General features: G+C 39.3%; 1 protein-coding gene across 2 annotated transcripts in view; it reads left to right on the forward strand.

Moving 5' to 3' along the window:
• The first annotated feature begins 2,141 nt into the window (after nt 1–2,141).
• SRRM3 (serine/arginine repetitive matrix 3) overlaps nt 2,142–12,555 on the forward strand; it is a 334,709-nt gene continuing 324,295 nt past the window's right edge. For both annotated transcript variants that reach the window (XM_075264822.1, XM_075264824.1), the window contains exon 1: nt 2,142–2,390. The gene's annotated coding sequence lies outside the window, so the exon portion shown is untranslated. The remainder of the gene's footprint in view (nt 2,391–12,555) is intronic.

Consider the following 12,555-nt stretch of genomic DNA (forward strand, 5'->3'; position numbering starts at 1 on the left):
CCTGATGGCATAATCATACCAGCAAATTCTAAAGGAAATGTCAGGACATCAGTCCGTCAACTGAATCTCAAGAGAAGGTCCTGCAGGGTTATGAAGTTCATGCAACAAGACAATGACCACAAACTATTTGTTGTACCAAAGAATGGAGAAGAATACAGTTGAATATGTCAACAGTAAATTGGTTTGTGGATATTTTTCTGCAATTCACTAAAATCCCATCCACTTTGCAGTGACTGCAAAACAATAGAGTTTTTGCTGTGGCATTTCAGTTGTGGCCAAACAGCATTGTTTATGTACAACCCCAAGTTTGCTTGTATCTGGTGCACGTGAAAAGAAGGAAATGTAGGTGAGCGGGCCACAGTGGTTGATAGCAGTACGATTCTGTACATACTTTACTGAAGTACTGAAATACCTTTATCTGATCCTCATCAAGTAATACGCATCACCAGTTGGAATGATGTGTTATGAATGCTGGTGATGCCAAAGAACCCACACAGGAAATAGCTGGTTGTAAGCTCAGAGAACAGTTTATTCCATGCTTCTCAACAGTGCTCACTTTGTAGCTTCTACCCCAACTTGTTCTGCTCTTCCCAACCTAATAACTCACTTTCAGTAGAACATGGAAAAGACTGAGCAACTGCATAACAAAAATAAAAACAAAACTAGAGAACAATAGAATAGTTCTAATAGTATTACGGCAGCTATGGAAAAAACAACAACAACTTAAGGGCTAGTTCACACGGGGGCAAAGGGGCGGATTTTGTTTCAAAATCCGCCCCTTTACAATGGTGGTCTATGCAGACCGCCAGGCTTCTTTTTTCCGCTAGCGGTGGGCTGCTGCTAGCAGAAAAAAGAAGCGACATGCCCTTTCTTCAGGCGGAAGCCGCGGAGCGCTGGGCCGCGGCTTCCGCCTAGCGGCAGCACCCTCCTATGTCGGCTCATTCATTTGAGCCGACATAGGAGGGGAAAGCCGCGACCGCGATGGTCGCGGCAGGCGGGTTTTGACCAGAGAGAGACGCGGCGAGCCGCGTCTCTCTCGGTGTCAAAACCCGCCGGCAGTTCACGTGTGAACTAGCCCTAAAACTAAGAATGCTTTCAAACACATGAGTGTCAATCCTATATTTGAAAATAAATAATATAGATAACTTTTAGATACCCAGAAGAGCAAAATAAAAAAAACAATACCACAGCAATTTTGTAGTATTTTGAGATCTGATCCAGATATTAGATTATGTCTGAGTCTTAATCCAAGTATCTTGTATCGGAGGGAACCAAATGTCTGGGATAGACTGGTGAAGTAAAAACATCACTCTCCTTTGGACACCATACACCAAGCAGTGCAATAGAAAGACATGAACTCTGTCTTCAGTCCCCTCTAAAATACAAGGCCTTCCGCCATCTCTAGTCTTCAATCACCTCTCCCTTCCAACATGGTCCCATGTAAATATCTACAATGCCCCCTCCCCCGAAGGCCCCCACAGGGGCCGCCTCACACCCCTCTACCAACATGCAATCCCAGGTACAATCGAAACCTCCCACCTATCCCTCTGAAGGTCCCCAGAGCACTTCCTCACACCCCTCTCCCTTTCAACATGCAGTCCCATGTAAATATCTCCCACTCCCCCTGCAGGTCCCCAGAGCACTGCCTCACACCCCTCTCCCTTCCAACATGGTCCCATGTCAATCTCTACAATCCCCCCCTGCAGGTCCCCAGTGCACCGCCTCACACCCCTCTACCAACATGCAATCCCACGTACAAGCTACACCTCCCACCAATACCCCTGCAGGTCCCCAGAGTACCACCTCACACCCCTCTCCCTTCCAACATGCAGTCCCATGTAAATATCTCCAGCTCCCCAGAGCACCAGCTCACACCCTTCTAACATGCAGTCCCATGTAAATATCTCCCACTCCCCCTGCAGGTCCCAGAGTACTGCCTCACACCCCTCTCCCTTCCAACACGCAGTCCCATGTAAATATCTGCAATCCCCCTGCAGGTCCCCAGAGCACCACCTCACACCCCTCTCCCTCGCTACATGTGCACTGCTCCCGCTTCCTGTGCACAGCACTGTAATCCAGAAGATTCCGCCCCTCCTCTCACAGGCTCCGCCCCTTCCCGTGACATCATACCTGCCGGAGCTCCATTCTAGACACGACCCTATGGTAATGCGCTGTCCAGCACTTCAGCAGCGACAAGGGCTTTTGTAGAGCTTTGGAGGAGACGGATCCCGTCAGATGCTCAGTGACTTGTACACTTCCCATCCTTGAAGTGCAGCCCTGCGCCTGACAGCCGTCACAGCCACTAGCAGCACAGCCAGAGCCGGCAGCGCTGACAATAAGACTGCTGAGCATCCTGAGACTGCAGCCAAGGAACGGGATCCTGCTCTGAGGTGAGACCGACAGGCTAATGGCCCTGTGAAGACGTGGCTGTAGTGTTTACATAACGGTGAGGCGAGTGCCCGGCTATGTGTACAGCCTGCTGCAGCCTAACACAAAGGGCGGCCAGGGAGCTCTCCTCACCTCCTGGGGGATCCAGGTGCTGCTCACATGTCTCCCCTGCATTCTCTTATATGGGTGGTGGTCTGGGGAGGGGGGGCGCTGGACCTTATGGGTGCTGTGGGGAGAACAGATGGCCGGAGCCGGGGAGGGATCACATATCGTCCTAAATTATTTACTCATTTCATTTTCCTGGGAGGGGAAGGATGAGCGCTGGGGAATAACAATGGATGCTGGAAAAGTTCCTGCTCCCAATCACATGAAGGGCTGGGGATGACACTGCTGTCCTGCTGACAACTACTGCACTTTATGGAGGTGCCAAGAGTAGTCAGCCATCAAGGGATCCTATATACAGTATCTATTGTATATAGTCAGATCACAGTCATAGAGAATGGCATCATTACACTGTGCATATCTGTATACATAGATACATCACATCTATACATCTATGCTCATATTTATCTACATATAAATATCATTTATGTATATATCTATATTCGGGTATATTTTTGTATGTATTTTGTTTGTATTTTTCAAGGCATCAAATAAGCATCTATCTATCTATCTATCTACAGTATCTTTCAATCTAATACCTATTTTTTTTTATCTATCTATCTATCTATCTATCTATCTATCTATCTATCTATCTATCTATCTATCCAATCATGCATCCACTGCATCAGCTTTATTAGAATCTTTATGCAGAATTATATTGTTGACCCTTGGTTACAGTTCATTATAAATCAGTGAATTGATATTGGAATTGTGTATAAAAATGTCTTTATTGTAAGAAAATGTCAGCTGAGTCACATGTGCTACTTGTATGACAATGTAGGAAGACATATGTCACACATTGGACCTTTATGTAGTTGTATTTGTGTACTTGTAGAGGTCATAGGTTGCTTTGCATTCAGTATATCACGCAATGACCATCACATCATTAAAAGTTTTCATCACGAGTGTAAGCACAGCAGACATGTCTCAGCAGCTTTTCTGCATATGGTGCAAGCATCTGCTCCATTTTGTAAGGTTTACAATGACCTTTCTATCTACGAGCCTCAGTGCATTGTAAAATGCGGTGAAGTACAGGTAGGATCTGTTATCAGCAGCAGGTAATAGAATGTGCAGGATAAGGACATAATACAGTCACAGTATTAATCTTAAGCTTGGGCAAACCTGCACCAGATATAGTTTGTTTATTGAGCAGATACATGTCATTTTTCAGACTGATAGTAGGACACAGTTATTAATAAAATAAATGAGACAGATGTTTAGCATCCATAACTTCTCCATGATTAATAATAAAAATAACAGTTCATGTTATCCTCTCCGTAACAACAGCCCATGTTTGTAACAATAGATTCAATCCTTATACTATTATTTATAGGACTGTTGACATTTCGGAAAATGGTCATAGTGCCAATCATTCATTGTCTTCTTTCCGTGTTTACAAGGAACCTTGGCAACTTAAGTGATTTGAGATTATTATATGTTTGTCAGTGCGGTGAAGATGAGTATGATATCTGTATGACATCTGGCTCAACTCAGCAGGGTATCATTATTTGGGGTTATTTTATTATATTTATTTTATTATTTGGGGTTATTTTCCATCATCTACTGTATTGTCACTAAATGAATAGAGACATTACAAACTCAGCCCTGCTACACTGTTCATACGCCATGTATATATACAAAGCATGCATTTCACAGTGCCGTTTCTGTTTTTGCCTCTATCACATATAACTAAATTTATACAATCGTGATGGGTTGTACTATGAGGTAACCGAATATAGTAATTCCGCTGCCATTGCTCATATAAATGTCTGTTATTAAAAAAAGCTCTGGCTTTCCATACCAGACGGAAATGCATTTTCAGTATTATGACTAATACAGACGCATAGCAACTAAATGCTTTCTATCAACACCTTCACACATAAATGCATTTCTTTAATTCTCTGAGATACAGAGGTTGTCCTGAGGAACATTGCCTTGGTTTCCAGGTGTGCGGCAGGAGATAATAGAAGCTACAAGATAACTGCACTTGTGTGCGGCTACTTCATTCTAGCAATGGGTTGCTAGTTGTTCAGCTCAGACGCAAAAGACAAATCGCTCTCATTACCTATGCTAAGGTCAAACAAATCTATCCTCTTTTTTTTTTTACTATTTGTATATTTTTTTCATATATCTATCTTTTTTCTTTTAATCTTTCCCTCTTCCTCTCTCTCTTTTATATGTATATCTCTCTATATACTTCTATATCACCTATCTATCTTTATTATTTTGCTCTTTCTCTCTCATTCAATTTTTCACATTCTTATCTATATTTATCTGCAATATTATCATCCTGTCTGTTTAAATCCAGCTCCTTCTTACACCTCTGCTTCCCTTTGTCTTAAAGATGAAACATTAATGCATGTTTAATGATCATATAAATAATAAAAGACAGGTATTGCAATTTTAGCCTCAATGTTTGTTCTTTATATTTTTGAAGATACATTGAAGGTTTATATTAGTTTGCAATTAAAGGCAATCTGCCGGCAGATTTATTTTCTTTGTACACAGAGCATTATGCATTGTAAACAGTGGGGCTCAGTAGCGAGAGTGAATATTATTTTATCAGCCTATCACGCTTCCCTGGACAGGCTTCCTTCTTCTCCTTGCAGTTTTCTGTCCATAACTGACAGTTAATTTACCACACAACTGAAAGTCCTGTCTGCAGTAGTGCACAGATTAGTTATGTTGGAGCTTACACACCCTACTTACCTGTGTATTTCTATAGAGAGGTGGCTACTTATAATACTTTACTAGTCTTATTTTCTTTTGAAACATTTCATATTTTGTGTAAAAGGAAAATAATACAGAGTAGAAACTTACTGACATACACTCATTGATAAAATAAAAGGTTTCTCTGTAGGTTCATTTTCCTCTCCATATCTTATGACCTTGTTAACGGGACAAGGACACATTTTTAATGTATCTTTTCTAACATCATGGTAAAAATGCAATGGGCTTCTCAAAACACATAAAGCAGATAAAATAAGTATCCTACTTCACACATGAGATGAGAGGCAATAACATCGAAACAGCTGTTTGCAGATGAGTCCCTTTTCCATTTGGATGTAGGTAATCTGGCTTGGCCATATTCCCAGACTATGCTTTTAGTTTTCATGAAAAAGTAAGCATTGATCTATAGGGAGCAACCTTCCAAAAGGTGGCACTAGTTATCCTTTTCCACCAAGAAGGACCTATTTGCATATTCTTTCCCAGAATTCTTAGCAGAACATGCATGGTCCAATAAATCCCGGTACACCTCATGGTGGCCTCATAGAGGCGACACCTCCTTAATGTGAATAGTACCCGTTTTGAAACTTTACTGAAATGTGATTAAACTTTACTCTGCTATTATTATATATTTTATTAAAAATAGTGTTACCATATATATATATCCCACACAGTATAAAGATCCTTAGTTCCCCCCACACACAGTTTATAGCCATGTTAGTGCCCCTCACACTGTATAAGGCTATGCTATTGTCCCCACATAATATAATTCCACATTATTACCCCCAACATAGTATAGTGCTCCTTAGTAGCCCCACACAGTATAATTCCCCATTAGTGCACACACTGTATACTGTCTGATCATACTGTGTGGAGGCAGTAATAGGACATTATATCATGTGTAAACCACAAATGGGCTTTTTTGTGTATGTGCGCCTTAACCCCCTTTACCTTCCCTAGCATACTAGTTAAAGTGAACCCTTTACTCCATTTGACCACCAGGGAACGTTATATTTATATAATTTATTTCTTCGGGTGCGATTTTTAGTTAGACATGTCTGTTATCTGATTGTAGACCCCGATTAGTGGACATTTACTAAAAGTAGATGAGTGTCCCTGCTGCAGACCATGTGGGACAATCTGACAGGTTACTGGAACAGCTCTTGTGTTTCACATGATGTGGGCACGATTGCCATGGCTGTGTATAGGTATAGACTCCTGTGCGTACAGGACTTCCAAGCCTGCATCAATATGAAATGATTGCTTATAGAGAATAATAGATTGTTCTGCCACATAGCCAAGTATAGATAAGAAGACTCTAGGGTGGACCAGGATTGCAGTCACAAATTCATCATCATTGGCCTGCTTACTATATTCTGCACAGCTTGGCTTCTTTTTATGCCACATATTAATTATGGTCACTTAACATTTCACTAAAACTATACCTGTTACCAGAGTGCTGAGATAGTTATAGAACTATTGTATTGGCAATGAAGGAGAGATCCAGTGACGTTTACTGTTCTTATTGCCAATTTTCATCTTCCAGTAATAGGAATTGACTGATTTGCATAATATAATATATTAATGCTTCATTTCTGCTCCTCTTTAAACCTGTAAATGTCCATCTTTGTTTTTCCTGCCGGGCGTAGTAGACAAGGTAGAAATTGCTAATTAAATAAAGAGCTTCTTTCTGATTCACTTGCAGGTAAGGAGATGTGTGTATGCAGATGAATGAAAATAAGACTTTGACTTTGTTCAGAATTGAATTAGCTGTGACAGGCAATTTGACAGTGGGTTGTTCTGATTACGGAAGAATTGGCACAACCTATTTCTCATTTAATAAGAAGATAAGATTAGGCTATTCACGTACTTTCATATCTTCTGCTACCTGGACATGGATATGTTATACAAGTACCATATGTAAAGTAAATGCATATACACTACTCTGTGTGCAGGATATGCTATTCTTTACATGTTATTCTGGGTTAAGGAATTATGCAGTAGCTGTCATTACAGTATATTTCTTATATGCTTTTATATCAAAAGTATAAATGTAGTATAGTACTTTCTGGACAGTATATATCTGGTTTATTATTCTACTGACAGTATATACTGATGATGAGTAAGTGAAAGAGGTCTGTTTACAAGGAGGCATCATTGGTCCATAAGATTCTTTGTCAGCAGATAGCTTCTTGGCACTCTCCATCCAACAGGAGGATGTCCTTATCAGGACTGAGATTTCTGTATCCACAAGTGATGTACTATTGGCCAAGTAACAGGATTCTAGGCTAAATAATAGCAGATCTATCTATCTATCTATCTATCTATCTATCAATCAATCATTCTATCTCATATCTATCTCTCTATCTCCTATCTATCTATCTATCTATCTATCTATCTATCTATCTAATATCTGTTTATTGATCTGTGTAACTTATGTCCATCTATCTACAGTATACCATGAGAAGAACCTTTTTTTTATAACCATAAAAACAATTATGGTTCTATAGTTTCAATGTAGTTAAGGAAATATGTACAGGATTTTGCAGAAACAGTCACCTCCCCTTTTAATGTGGCAAAATTCAGACAAAAACTGCCACAGAGCATGCTGTGGGTGGTCGCTGTATGTGAATGTTGGGGATTATCATTGAGCGAAGCACACCAAACATTAGTGTCATATTATTTTGTAAATGTGAGCAGCCATACATGTGAGTAACCAATACCATTGGATCTGTTAAGTGTCTTCAAATACCGCTATACATTACAATAGTAATACATTAGTCATGCTATGCTGTGCTATGTGTTTTCTTGTATAATCAGGGTCACTAATTTCCGCTTTTGTTACTGTTCCTCTCTTTTGTTGATGCTTTCATAAATCAGCATTTATTGTGTGCTTCACAAAGAGGGTGAATAGCATTTTGTACTGGCGTTGGTAGTTATGTTGTGTGTTGCTCTGTTCTCTCCACATGCAGCCCCATTCTTTTGCATAAATTCATACTGTACAAAATCCAATGATGTCAGTCATGTGAATACAAAGGGAAATAACATTTGGGCTGAGTGTTTATTTCTTAATCAGAATTGAAATATACCAAGACTCCCCTTAATCTGTGTTAAGGGAAACATAGATACAGTTGTTGTCTAGTTAAAGGGGTCTGTCAAGCTAAAAATATTGATGACCTATCCTAAGGATAGGTCATCAATATATAGTCAGTGGAGGTTCTACACTCAACACCTCCACTGATCAGCTGTTGTCAGCAGGAAGCAGACAGCTGTACTCTCTAAATATTGGCTGAATTGAGTCACTGTAGCTGATCTGAGCATCCACCGGGTCTCTACTGTGTTGCACATCAGAGGCCTAGAACTAATACCCAAAATCAGTGTTCTCTTTGATTGAGCACAATGAATTTGAATATAAAGCAATCAAAACATCAGACATTTCTCAAATATGTATAAGTAAAAAGTTAATCGGACCTGCAAAAAAAGACGCCTTATGCATTCCCATATGGAAATATAAGCAAGTTACAGGTGTCAGAATATGGCAACTCCAAGATATGTGTAGTTCTTACTTTTTATGCAGAAAACCCCTTGTTTGTGATGCCACCATCCCACCAAACATCTATCCCACTAACAGTAGGCAGTCAGTCCTCTGGTTCTACTGTCTAGATGGGGTGATTGTTTACTTATTCTCTTTACTTATTCTCTTTCATGAGTTAAAATAGTTAATGGAATTTTTTTTTTTTTTAATGTAGATTGTAAGCCCCACATAGGGTTCCCAATGTACATTTTTCCCTATCAGTATGTCTTTTTGCAGTATTGGATGGAAATTCACACAAACATGGGGAGAACATACAAACTCCTTGCAGACGGTTTTTTGCCCTTGGCAGGATTCGAACCCAGGACTCCAGTGCTGCAAGGCTGCAGTGCTAACCACTGAGCCAGTAGTAGTTAATGGAATTTGTCGGGATGAATTACAAAATAGATCCGCTGATTTTGTCAATACATACTTGCTTGACTGAGCCAAGCATGCACGTGTATGCTGAAATCAAAAGGGATATCTGTTGGTTGAATGAGATTTCAGCGGACAGCAATTGTAAGGCTATGGGCACATTTAGCATCAGTTATCATGGAAAAATTGTATTCACTGAACATTTATGATGGCACATGGAAACCCTACATTTATGTGTTTTAGGTTAAGGCCCTGTGAAGCGCCTGCAGCAAATAATCATTTAGGTGTTTCCTGCAGCGCTTTTCACAGGAAGTCTGCAGAGGTTTCCTGTCTTAGACTGAGGCCCCACATTGTGGAAACACACCTTTTTGTGTTGCCATAAGTATTCCATGTACCATGGTACAGCGTCATTTAGAGATACTCCCATAAAAGCAATGCTGAATAAATTTATAATATAGAAGGTAATTTAGCAAGACAGTTTTTTTCACAGATTCAACATTTGTGTTCCTTTGTATTACATTATGGGCTTATATCGTCATTAGGTGCCGTGTTATAACACCATACACCATTTATTTTTTACACAAGTCCTTCTTCTATTCCTAATTTAAGTTTGATATCATTATATTTATTATATTGTATAGAAAATCTCCCCACCCCACCCCGCTGACATTGAAAGTAACATTCATGAGATCTGTTTATACTGTATTTTTCTTATTCAGGTTTAAATATAGGCCAAATTATTCTAAATTACAATTGTAAATCCCCTTTAAGGGAAGTCCTCCTGTGATATTTTAGGTGCTTATTTCTTGCTTCCTTTTTTTCTTATAAATAGGAGTGTATTTCTAATGACATGTAATGCATTCAGTAAATCATATGGCAATTAACTCCCCAGTACGTAATAGCTGACAGTTTAACCTTTAGATGATTTTCCATCAGCAATTTTCCAGCAAGAATTGCATATTTTTTGATGTCTTATAGAAGTTTGAGACATATAGTCTTCTGAGCGGATAGTGTCGGTAGACATGACGCCTCTGAGTGAATCCCTGCATCAATGCATTGGTTAGATACGAAGCATTGTAAGAAGCTGGGACTTCATAATGACACTGAGCGATCATTCTCATTCTTTATGACATATATATGAAATTGCATTTTCGATAGGGGACTTTATGATCCAAAACGGAGCACATATTTGTTTCCTTTTGTTTCAAAGCAGTTGTGTCATTTTCCCTTGTCTGTTGCTTATGCATGTCTTAGATGTGTGTTGTTCCTGCAGCAGTAATTGGTGGAAGAACAGATGGCGAATGTTAAGCCTCTGACAATGTTTCTATTAAAGAAGCAGAACAGAATTTTCAAGGAGGCTACAAGAGACTAAAAAATAGTGATTTCTCAGCGGTAATATATTGCCAGTCAAAGCCGCTGCCATAGTACAAAATTTTTATAGTAGAAGTAATTAAAACTATGGGGGTATGAAATACCTGCAGCATTGTACCATTTGTCATTTTTCTACAGCGTATATAATTTATATGGTGCGGTATATATTAATTCAGTGGCAGCAGCTGGCACCAGGGCTCGAATTGTAGAACAACTTTCCATTGTTTGCGGGAGTATCTTGTTTCATCTATTCTAATTGGAATAGGAGGAGATGAGATATTATTTGACAAGTAGTCAAAGATGAGGTGGAAATAGTCATTTTGTGTTGAAATGTTCTTCTATTACCTGATGGACTTACTAGCTAGAACGGTAATAGTCTTTATATAAGATGACAACTGTGTTATTATGTATAGGGACAGTAGTAATTCAAAGAACCAAAGGAGGAGGCAACAAGCTTTTGTACACAAGCAATAGCGTTAAACAGGTATCAGATCTGTGCGTTACATACACTATTCTAGTACACTATATTTGGCTTCATAGATTTTTTATGTCACGGATACTATAGTGAGTTAGAACTATTTATTAGTAAATCCAGTCTACATTGATATGCTGCACATTCATGCTGTAAATCTTTTATTCTATCACATCCCAGATATTCTGTTTGGGATGTGGTGACTGTGCATGCCCAGGAAATACAAAACCTTCATCTTTATGATGTGTGGGCTAAGTAACCTTATGCATTAACCATATTTCCCCCTTTAAACTGGTTCTGTCGAGACTAGCTGCTAAGACGTCTCCCATACACAGCACACAGAGAAGGCAGGAGATTCTGCTCCCTAGAACATAAAGGTGAAAAACGGCCATTTTTTTCAGCCATGTGACAGATTGATGAACACTGGCGTTTAGAATGCCAGTCTTCATAGCTCCTGATTTGGGGGAGTGTACGTCTCATTTTTCATAAATAAGCCATGAGCCATGTACCTGCAGGGGAAATGTACATCAACGTTATTTACACCAGAAATCTGTGGAGCGAAGAGTACTGTAGCTACCAATAGACAATTAGCTTCCTTCTAGACAAGACAATGTCTGATTGTCTTGTTTTCCATGGGCTGCTGCACATTTGTTTTCCAAGTAAATAGCCCCCCTATGCCTTTGTAACTGTCAAGAATCTCCGTTGCTTAAAAAAAGGGAGCATTTTATTTTCCATTAAGGATCTTCAGAGAAGAAGACTGAACAAATAAGAAATTCTCAGACCTGGAATATTCCTTGTTATCTGAGATGGTAAAGCAATGTACATGAACACATCATTTGTCGTAGCCACTTTGATTTGTTTTGTACTTTATAGTCTGACACTGGACTAACTGGTCTATAACAATACATCGTTCCAAGTTATGAGATCTTGGTTTCCTGTTATTTATATCCACTTGTATCAACGTATTCTGCAACACTGTACTTTAATGTCTCAGGAAAACAGGAAGTCATGTTGAAATGTGGAAGAAGCAATATTTTCACCAGGGAACAAATCTAAGGACAGATAGAAGTGCAGCAGTGCTATTCCTTTTCTAGTACTGTATAAATTTCCAAAACAGAACAACCATGATATATATGCAATGTTCTGTATCCAGCTTGCCTTTTATTCTTTTTTTCTGCATTATACATAAAATATATATGCTGACAATATGATACTACATGTCTAGTACCAGTTTTGTGTCTGACCTGTCCATAATTTTGATGAAATCAGTAAAAAACAACATATTCTCAATTTATTCTGCCTCATTTTAAACTCATTTATAACTGCTTGTCACGTCTCTGACAAAAGTCACTTGTCACTCAGTTTGGATTTCTGTTGGATTAAAGCACTCCTAACCCATGAATTGACTTTTTAGGATAAGTTGCCATGTGTCTGTTAATGAGTAGTAACAGTATTTTCGGCCATAATCTGATAATGCTCAGATGTCCTT

The sequence above is a fragment of the Leptodactylus fuscus genome, chromosome 2, assembly GCF_031893055.1.
Source record: "Leptodactylus fuscus isolate aLepFus1 chromosome 2, aLepFus1.hap2, whole genome shotgun sequence".
NCBI classification, from domain to species: domain Eukaryota; kingdom Metazoa; phylum Chordata; class Amphibia; order Anura; family Leptodactylidae; genus Leptodactylus; species Leptodactylus fuscus.